Source organism: Schistocerca piceifrons, chromosome X (assembly GCF_021461385.2).
Source record: "Schistocerca piceifrons isolate TAMUIC-IGC-003096 chromosome X, iqSchPice1.1, whole genome shotgun sequence".
Classification (NCBI taxonomy): domain Eukaryota; kingdom Metazoa; phylum Arthropoda; class Insecta; order Orthoptera; family Acrididae; genus Schistocerca; species Schistocerca piceifrons.
In genome coordinates, this window is record NC_060149.1 from 815,047,281 (window position 1) to 815,058,267 (window position 10,987).

Consider the following 10,987-nt stretch of genomic DNA (forward strand, 5'->3'; position numbering starts at 1 on the left):
CTATGGGTAAAAAAACTATGGGCTCAGTCATTAGAACAAAGTGGAACTAGACAGTTGTGATGTTCAGCAACAGTTGAATATTGAAATGTAAAGGACAGCAGTCATTCGCAGAATCCGTCATTTATGACAGATCTAGATTTCGGCAATAATAAAGCCATCATTACTGTATTACGAGAAGAGTCACGTAGACATCGCCATGTCAGAGCATAAACGTATGGCAGCTGACGCTAGCATTCACATGTCCTGCCATGTAACTGGTAGCATCAATAGTCACATGTTAATGCTGTGACATGGTTATGCTTACATGACTCTTCTGATAATGCACCGATGATGACTGTGTTATAGTCGGAACCTAGATCTCTAACAACTTAAGATTTCTGCGATTGACTGTTGTACTTCATTAAATTTGACTATTTCTTCTTTGTTTTACGAATCAGGATTTTTTCTGTATACTTTCTATCCAGTTGGTCGAGATGAACTGTATAATAGGGGATGTAATGGTTGTAAGTACATATATTTCCATTGGTGACTGAGGACTGTGAAGTGAACAGCATTAAATGAGTATTTACGTCATCTGCAGACTAATAATTATAGCTACTACAAGTCACATATTTTTAGATTGGGTAGTACCACCAAGTACATGTAGCAAGAGGGAGCCACTAATGCTTATTTTCCTGTCAGTAGCAGGTGAGATGTTAAAGTACGGACATGTGGACGCAAAACAGTTTGTCTATCCTGACAGGCGTACTCCACTCACTGGTGCAGTTATGACCATGTAGAAAACATCAGGTTATAAAGTTTGTGACATGTTTGTGGTGAGACTAATCGATGCAGAAAGAGAATGAACAACACACTGATGTGTGTACATATTAAGGTGCTGCATATAAAAATAGCTGCACTTCTACACAGTACATCCTGTATATGTCGTTAATAGCTAAACTCTTTGTAAGGTAATCAATTAGATGAATCCTTTCTGGGTCCCATAAAGTCTTGTTCACAAACTCTCTCGTGCCTCGATATCGATTCTAGATGTTTCAGTGCGGAGCCGAAAGCTTCCAACCTCTGTTCTGATTGTGGTAACGTTTCTACCCTGATGTAGTGGACCTTTTTCACATCCACAGCTACATATTGTCTAGTAAAATTACTTTAGTTATATTCAACACAATCAAAGCATTGCCGAGTAGCTCATTTCGTAGCTGCTTCGTCAGAATTTAACATTTATTCAGCCTGTCTCCCACAAAATGTTCTCTCACTTAATTCTGAATTATGATTTCCTGTCATTTCTTTCTAATATCTTTAGTCCACGATCAGCAATACCACATTATTTATTATGTCAATATTTTCGTCTGCAGACGTAGTTTTGAGTTGTCGTTCATATGGAGCATCTACATGAGCAGTATTGAAAGGTCTGAATCTGAAATACTGAATATTGTGTTGTACATTCCTTACAAAATTTCACTAACTTTGAATGACCTTCCGCTGGCTATAATCCATCCAAAAGAGAGTTCTATGACAACATATTATTCCAGTTTATCTTACTGAAAGATAAATGCTTAACATTTTGTATAAATAATGCTATTATGTAGATGAGATGACACTTAACCATCGTTATCATGCAATACGTATCAACATTGAAAAACTTACATTCATATCAATACTGTCCTATGAGTGGCCAAGATCTCTTCACGTTGGCGTTGAGTAATTTCACTAACGTAGTCACTAGCAATGTTTCACGGAAGTCATAAGAAGAGAAACTGATATGTATGAATAGCAGGGGAGAATGGGCAAAAGACGAGAAAAACCATGAGCACGCGTACGTATGGGCTTTGCAGCAAACTCTCAACGGCCATCTGTGGCGTGTAATTATATGAGTCTGATTACAACCATCTATAGCGCGTTAACGGCCGTAACTTCATTCAACGCCTTCTAAACCAAACGACATCTGGAAAAGAAGAAAATTTTAAGACAGTACTGCTGCTGGTCATGAAATAAGGCCACGACTGTCATGCTGCACGTCCAAGTGATAAAATAAGGAAATTCACCCGTGTTAAAATCGGGAATGGATGCCAAATAGCCAAATACAAGAGGGGGAGGGGGAGGGGGAGAGGGAGAAGGAGAGGGAGAGGGAGAGGGAGAGGGAGAGAGAGAGAGAGAGAGAGAGAGAGAGAGAGAGAGAGAGAGAGGAGGGGGGGGGGATTTATCTCAAAAGCGATCTTATATCGTTCTTTCGTACAATTGACACTGAGTATCAGATTCTGATGTACAGATGGTGGCAGACAGTTTCGAGTGATTCTGTTCACTCTGAACTTCGCAGACTACATGAAGTTCCGGAAAATAGAGCAACGTGGTACCACTTATTTATCATTCGAATTTACCCTTCCTTGTGCACCTAGGGTCACTGATATTCTATTAGTGGCTACTTTGTCCTACGCGACAAGTGAGGCTACAAAAAAGAAAACGAATAGTAGCGACTTTGATTACTGTTTTTAACGCTCTTCAGCTATGAGGTCGTTAGAGGTGGCTGCAGACTCGCATAGGACTAGAAAGACTATGTAGTTTTAGAAGGAAACATCCCGAAATTCCCCTTAACCGTGCTGACCATCTATCTGTTACGAAAATACCTCGATCCAAGAGTTTTCAGCCGATTAAACTTCCGATGACTGCCACTGTGCTAGAGGATACTTGCATGCTTGTATGTGTCTTCATGAGCCTAGAAGGGCACTATTGAATGGTTGTAGCTCGCACACTGATCGTCGCTGTACTCTCAAAACACAGATGTCACGTGGTATGGAGGCTGAGAAAACACGGAAACAAGCTACTAGCATGAAAACAGTGCCAAAAATTTATTGTGAAGTACGTTTTTTTCCCAGTCATTGAAATCCTAAGTGACTAAATGGGTTCTTCACCAAACACCAATAGCTGTAAACGGCTTGCATTTGAGTTACCATTCATCTATCTAAATATATTACTATTTATATTTAGTTGATGATGAGTCTCTTTTTTACACGTACTGTAACCTTAATTTCAGTATGTTTCTTGGTTAATTCGAACTAAGTATATAAATACGTGTACACCATTCACATTATATATTTGTCAACATTTCGCAAGCCATATTATTGTGTATAGCAGAGGGTAATTTGTGTGTCACTACTGTCACTTGTGTTTCCATATGTTACGCGGGAGGAACTACTGTCGGTTACCCGCGTGCGACGTGGAATGTCTTGGCCTCTAACGTCATGGTTATATTGTAAGACTTATGTAATAGAAAATAAATTGAAACGTGACTCTTCTTGAAGTATACTATCTTGTTATCTCAACAGTAAAACCTCTCCGTGATACAGAATGTCTCGCTTGTATCCTCTGAAAATGGCTTAACATCTCCATGACGTTTCAGCGGTAGCTAAGCGCCTCTGTCTTTTCTGTAATTTACACTGGTAAGGGTCCCAGAACGAAAGGCAACTTTGAAGAATCGCTCAATCGAAGATTTTGTAAACTATCACCTTTCCTAAAAATGGTTCAAATGCCTTCAAGCACTATGGGACTGAACATCTGAGGTCATCAGTCCACTAGACTTAGAACTACTTAAACATAACTAACCTAAGGACATCATACACATCCGTGCCCGAGGCAGGATTCGAACCTGCGACCGTATTAGCAGCACGGTTCCGGACTGAAGTGCCTAGAACCACTCGGTCACAGCGGCCGGCCGACCTTTCCTAGATTTCTTCTAATGTGTACTGTATATCTGGCATCTGCCCACATAGTTTTATCTCACCTTTCCCTTTTAACGCTCCGGACGTATACTCAAACGTATTTTACGCTTTTTCTGTTTACGGTGATCGATCATCAATGGTGCAACCGAATAGCAAAGGACCTTTCCACCACTTATGCTCAGTACTCTGCATTTGTTTGTGGTGAGGGTCAACTGCCCGTTCCTGAAATAATATTCTTCTCGTATCATCTGCAGACCTTCCTGCATTACAGTTTTCTAGCGTTGCGTCTTCCCTATATAAAACTGCATCTTCCGGACGTCATCCGCGATATCATTTACACTTATAGTGATCAGTAACAACCCCAGAGGTACGTTAGAAGCAACTTCCGCATCTGACGCCTTATGTTCGCTAAGATTAACCTGCTGAGCTCTGTGTAATAGTATGTACTCAAATTAATCAGAGGAATGGTACGATATTCCATAAGGTCGTAAATTTTTCTCTAGGCAACAGTGAAAATCCGGTCTAAACCTTCCAAAAACCAAGAAAGGCAGTTTCAAGCTGGTTGCTGATATCTACTGTATTCTCAATGTTACGTATGAATAGGGAGAGATGAGCTCCACAACATCGCTGTTTCCGGAATTCATACTGATTTGAATCTTCAAAACATCACGATGAGACTCTCTAAAATGTGTTACAGAATTCTGCAATAGAGGACGCAAGCGATAACGGGATTGTATTGCGCCTACGATAAACTGCTTCTAGAAGAGAAGTAAATTCATTTCACCATACCCCGTGCCATTTTCTCTGCTGAGAGGTTTCAGATGAATTTTTATTCAGTGATCACTTATCTGTTCATGTTCGAATTTTATGATGTTATTTTATAGTTTCGTTGGTTGGAAAATTTGTAAACGCTGTTTAGGAACCATTAAACTTGCTTCAAGTAATTCTATACCTATGCAGTGCTCACATTAAAAGATATTAATATATGAAGATACTGAAGCGCACAGATGTCACTCCATATTAGACATTCATATGTACATATTTTTCTTTTTAGAATATTCAGAATAATTAGTGCTTCTAAGTCATAAAGTAATGCTGAATCATTAAATTTATGTAGTTATCCTAGTTCTTATCTGCAAGAAAGTAACCATTAATTAAAGACAAAAAAGTTTCCATTAAGAAGTTATGGTATAAGGCTTGAATTTGTCCCAGCGTGGGAAATTCTTCCCTTATTTCAGAGGGATGTCTGCAAAAAAAACAATGGACGTGGTGCGCACACACAGAGTACACAACGTTTCAAAGAACTTCAGGGAACGAGCGACCAAAGCTGTAACATATGGTATGATAGCTAAGTCTTGATTTTACATAGTTGATAAATTGGCAAGGTGTGATTGGCTGATCTAGAAGACGTGATAAACGTAATAATCCGACTTAAACTCGGCGCATAAGCTGTTATAGTTATAATCTATCGACTGATTATGAAGGCAGCAGCTCAGAGTTTTATTTTTGGAAGTATTCATTTATAGCTGTCAAAGACGAATGCTAGCTTATGTAAGACGCTACTCGCAGTCAACAAGTAAGGCGCAGGCTGTCATCCCGCAAACCAGAAAAAACATCGATGCGAAAGACCGGTACATTAATGGACATCCAGGAGCGCCTTTTGTGCAAACGCTTACTAGTACACAGTGACAGCAGAGACCTTGCCAGAGAATATTTGTGTTCAGAAAACGGAGATGTACAGGTGGTGCCACTATGAAGCTACTGACATAATTGTTATAGTAGGGCCATGTTTTTTATAATATAGTTTTATTGATACCTGCACTGGATGAATCGTCGAATGGCAGGTACGTTTTATCAAACTGCTGTGGAAAATCGTTAGCCTTAAATATTCCACATGTAGACCCATTTCCTGCAACTTAGCCACAGAATTTTTTCCGTAGTTTCGGTGTGGGGCAGAGAGACGAAAATATTGTGTGTTCTTTGTCTGGGGACTTTAGATTCTAGCTGATTAGAAGGGCTAAAATGTACTAGTGTTGACAAAATACTGGAACACAGCTAATAATTCATAAAAAGAGGTGTATTAGACTACACACATTCACGTGGGGCAATGAGATGCATTGATTTCCCCCTCGTACTCGCTCACGGCAGCAAGGATCATATTCCTGTTCAGCTGTCCGTATTTAGTTGTTTCATTATTCCCCGAAGCGATTCAATCGGATGTCATTTGATATGGATTCGGTCGAATTCCTTCACCGCCCATTTCGGGCATGTATTCCCTCTCTAAAGATCTAGTAAACAACAGGATGCCACCGATAATCTTCCTTCCTTAAACAAAACTGGTTTCAATAAGATTAATACAATTTCACAAATCTTCTATACGAGTAAGGGTAGACTTGATGTGAATTTAACTTACGCACAAGACTATGATGTTATTACTTTTTCAAGAGCAATCCAATTTTTCACGGGTATGTATTTTACACGTATGTGATTGCATACTCGTGGTACTTTTTACAGTTACGTTTCCCATAAACGTTTTCATTCACTTTGACAAATGTTTAATGTGTCCTCCACCGGACGCACCGTAAACATCCTAACGCGGCCCAAATTAGTCACACACATTTTCGAGTATGTCTGTAGCTACTGCATTCACTGCCCTTGCTGTGCCCCGTAGTAGTGGACTAAATGTTGATGGAAGGTGAGCCACATCGAAAGACCCTTCCACAACCAGTTTTTAACGTGAGATGAGGTGACATAGAGCCCAATGATGCAAGCTCGGCAAACCACTTAACTTATCGTTGAAGCAGGTCTATCCTTTGGCCTACCACTTAGCTTGGCGAAATCTGTACCCAAGAAATTGGAGAGACGCGCGTAAAACGAACCTGCATGATGCACGAGATAATCACAGTATAAGCTGACATGCCGATACCCGCTACGTAGCTACATATTTATTTGTTTCGCGTGATACTGCTCTTGTAGATGTTAACAATAATTCTTGTTTCTGTTTATAGGTATTTTTATCATACTCAATTTCAAACAAAACTTTAAAATACATATATTAATTTTTACACGTAAACAATACTTTAATAGAAATTATAATTTCGTGGGCGTACTCGTCCTCAGGTATGATTTCTTCAGAAAGAATGTAATAACACGACATCTAAACGTAGATAGTGTAAGCGAAAAATGTAACTGCACGAAGAAATGCTCTCGTTGAACGAATGCCTAATAGAAAAATAACAATACCTTTCAAATTAGTAGTCCTGCACTGTATGGTAGTTTGGAAAGTATTATGGCAGATGTAGCGCCACTTTACACTCCTTGCATTCCCAAGTCGTTTCTCTTCGTACTTATGCAAACATTGCACACCCTTGTGGTTTTTGTTTTAGGCGTCTAATCGATGTGTTTAGGGATATGAGCCAATATTGCTCTTGGAATCGAAGAGGTGTTTCGCCTTGTGACGGTTTACCATGATTTTTGTAGTCCTGCAATTTGACATTTTTCAACATTTCCTCTGCTGTGTTTATTCGATAATCAGCATGTTTCCTTTCTCTGATTGTGTATTGATTTTTGGATAATGTACGTATCGCATAGAGCCATATACCACAAATAAGCCGGCCGGAGTGGCCGTGCGGGTCTAGGCGCTACAGTCTGGAGCCGAGCGACCGCTACGATCGCAGGTTCGAATCCTGCCTCAGACATGGATGTGTCTGATGTTCTTAGGTTAGTTAGGTTTAATTAGTTCTAAGTTCTAGGCGACTGATGACCTCAGAAGTTAAGTCGCATAGTGCTCAGAGCCATTTGAACCATCTGAACCACGAACAAAGAAAGGTTTCGCCCGAAATTTGTTCTGCATTTTCTTCCACGAGCTGGACTCGTCAGAATACAGCAATGGGTTAAGAAATGCTTTCACACGCAGGTAGAAGTGCATGCTGAAAAATGGAATTATTGGCATGTTCTCACAGTTGTGGAAAGAGCTGTAGTGAATGAACGAGCGAACCAAATGCATCAGGTGGAATTATTATCGGTAGCCACATGAAAAGACAACTTAGAAGTGTCACAATGGTAAACTCTTAGTTGCTGCACGTAACTTAAAATTCACCCCACATTTCTGTCTTTATTCATGTAAAAAGTAGTCTTGTGGTATGAGAAGAATGTTTTTGAAACATCCTTTATACGAATCCTTTAAGTAGAAGGCACTTTCAAAATTTTTTTCCAGTGAGTAGATTTCATCGCCAAACTTTAATTCTGGGGAACTGCAGAAACGGCTTTGATTCTCTCTTCATTAGACTCGAAACGTTTTTTCACCTCAACATTTCTTAGTGTCTGGAAACTGGTAGAGATCAGAGAGAACAAAATCAGGAAATGGGTAAATGTTCCAGAAATTCCCACGTAAACTTACTGCCAAAGCACGTTTGTGCGCAGGTGCATAGTCGTCGTGATAATGTTTTTTTTTTTTATTTTCCCCTTTCCACATTAGTCATTTTCTCAAATATCTCTTCATCCATGGCTAGTGACTTGGGTAGAATTCGACAATTACTGTTTGGCCCTGTGCCAATATACTGAGTAAAAAAGTAACGTACATTTGCCTCGTAAAAGACTGACCATAATCTTTTCCGTATAAGAAATCAGCATCATCGACTTTGTTGTAATAACATTGATTTAGGTCGAGTATTTTGGTTTCTGGATGACCCCCTTCTCATCCACAGCGTGAAATGTTCCATCGTCCATGCTGCGGCACTAGTGGCGTGGGGCCAGGTCTCGCTCGCCACCACCCACGCACTCGTAACGACGTGTGGCGCACGAGACAAATTATGCGACGTCTCCCGTCGTTGATTAACTAGGAAACGTTTCCAGAATGAAATTTTCATTCTGCAGCGCAGCGTCCGCTGATATGAAACTTCCTGTGCCGGACCGAGACTCGATTTCGGGACCTTTGCCTTTTGCAGGAAGGTGTTCCACCGGTTGAGCTACCCAAGTACAAACAGGCACCGTGCGAACAGGTCTTGAAGGCCCAACGGTATCGATGGTACCGACCGGCCGCCGTCTCATCCTCACCGTTTGCGGATACGGAGGAGCATGTGGTCAGCACACCGCTGCCGTTGTCAGTTTTCGTGACCGGTGCCGCTAGTTCTCAATCAAGTAACTCCTCAATTGGCCTCACAAGGACTCAGTACACCCTGTTGCTAGCAGAACCCGGCAGACTGGACGGTGGCTCATCCAAGTACTAGCCAAACCTGGCAGCGCTTCACTTCAGTGATCTGACGGGATCCGGTGTAACCACTGCGGCAAGGCAGTTGACCAAACTCAACTCACCTCACACGACTTTCGTTATTGGTCCGTATTCCGGTCTGGATGTGATTTTTAGGAGGTTTTCAACGTCCCACCAGGTGAATACCGGCTTGGTTCCCATGTTCGGCCTCGGATGCATGCTACAAAAACAATTAGAAGACTGAAACTTCCTGGCAGATTAAAGCTGTATGCCGAACCGAGACTCGAACTCGGGACCTTTGCCTTTCGTGGGCAAGTGCTCTACCAACTGAGCTACCCAAGCACGACTCGCGACCCGTCCTCACAGTTTTAATTCCGCTAGTACCTCGTCTCCTACCTTCCAAACTACGCAGAAGCTGTGAGGACGCGTCGTGAGTCGTGCTTGGGTAGCTCAGTTGGTAGAGCACTTGCCCGCGAAAGGCAAAGGTCGCGAGTTCGAGTCTCGGTCCGGCACACAGTTTTCATCTGCCGGGAAGTTTCATACCAGCGCACACTCCACTGCAGAGTGTATATTTCATTCTGGAATGAGAAGACTTTCTCACACATGCGTACAGAATTTACTGTATATGCAGACAGGCTGGATATACTGCTTCTGTCTTTGGGAATGAGTAGGTGACTGATGACTATAGCTATTCTGAGTTGTTGAACATTTAATCAGCATCATTTCGAGCCTCTGGTTGTGCCTCTCGGTTTCTTTCACGTTAACTGTGACTGTTGACGCAGATCACGGTGAAGATTCTGTGTGATCGGCATTCTAATTGTTTCCGTCTATATTACTGTGGCTGCCGCTGTGGACTCAGCGGACGACGGCATCAAAGTAGCCGATGCTGTTTCTAATGGCTGAGACTGGTCAAGAGTGCTACATCTCCTGGTGTCACACCTCTAATACCTCTGACACACACACCTACCTCGATAAAAGTTTAGTAAATTTTTACGGGAACTCTTCTGAGATATATGTGACTAAATAGGAATTGCACTACATCGATCCGACGCATGGTATACCTTGTTATCGAAATAGAGGGGAATGACAAACTCGGTGTAGCATCACGTGTCCTATCTTTACGAGACGGTAGTGAGTGCATGTGTAGATTCCATGCAGAGGCGCCAGTGAGACCTGTTCCGACACAGCACACGTGTCAGCTGGCGTATTTGTGTGTCGAGGCGCTAAGTGGTTTGGTGCACCGCCTGTAATAAAACTTAGCACAACACTGTCAAATGGCAGCAGCAGCTACAATTGCAATATGATAACTTCATTAGTTGCTGATAGAAAGGAATTTACTTAAAACCATAAATTTCCCATATTGCGTAACACTACATAATTTCCATGGTACCTAATACTGTGGATTCATGGTGTGCATCATCCACACATTGTGATACGTATTATGTAAAAACAACAGATATTTATGTAAAAAAAAATATTTTTACCTTTGCTCTTCAGACACGTAGATGTATTATCAAATTTTTCCGGTATTTTATTGAATATAATTTGTCAGAATACATGACTCCATTATATGCTTATGATTGATCAAATAGGTGAAGTACCTAGTTAAATGAGAACAAATCCGATCCTCACCCCCTCAGCTAATATCAGCCAGCCAGAGGAAAGCGTGTTCCAAAGTTCAGTAGCTGGGAAATTGACTATGTATGCTAAAGTAGTGGGGACTCGTGATTTAGTCTTCAGAGAGTAAGGATGCGTTTATTGAAGCTCTGAAAATTTGATAATATATTTCATTAATGCGTTTAGGTGAGAGAGTATAAAGTGGACATGAATATTAGTAACGTATTCACATTATTCTCATGAAAGAGAAAACTGCTTTTCTTACCACAGTTCATAATACCGCATGTTATATTATGCAGACTTTTAATAAACACACTACCTCGATAATGGGTAAGGAAGTGCGTAATATTATGGCTAGCATTACTGATCGCTGTATATCGTATGAACATTTAAGTGGCAGTGAACTGATTTTATTCCTGTTTCTTGCCTGAAGGTCATTGATTTATAT

At 41.0% G+C, this 10,987-nt stretch overlaps 1 non-coding gene across 1 annotated transcript; it reads right to left on the reverse strand.

Annotated features, from left to right (window-relative positions):
• Window positions 1-9,190: 9,190 nt before the first annotated feature.
• Trnas-cga lies at window positions 9,191-9,265 on the reverse strand. The gene has a single exon. It is a non-coding gene; the product is annotated as a tRNA-Ser (tRNA).
• Window positions 9,266-10,987: the final 1,722 nt, after the last annotated feature.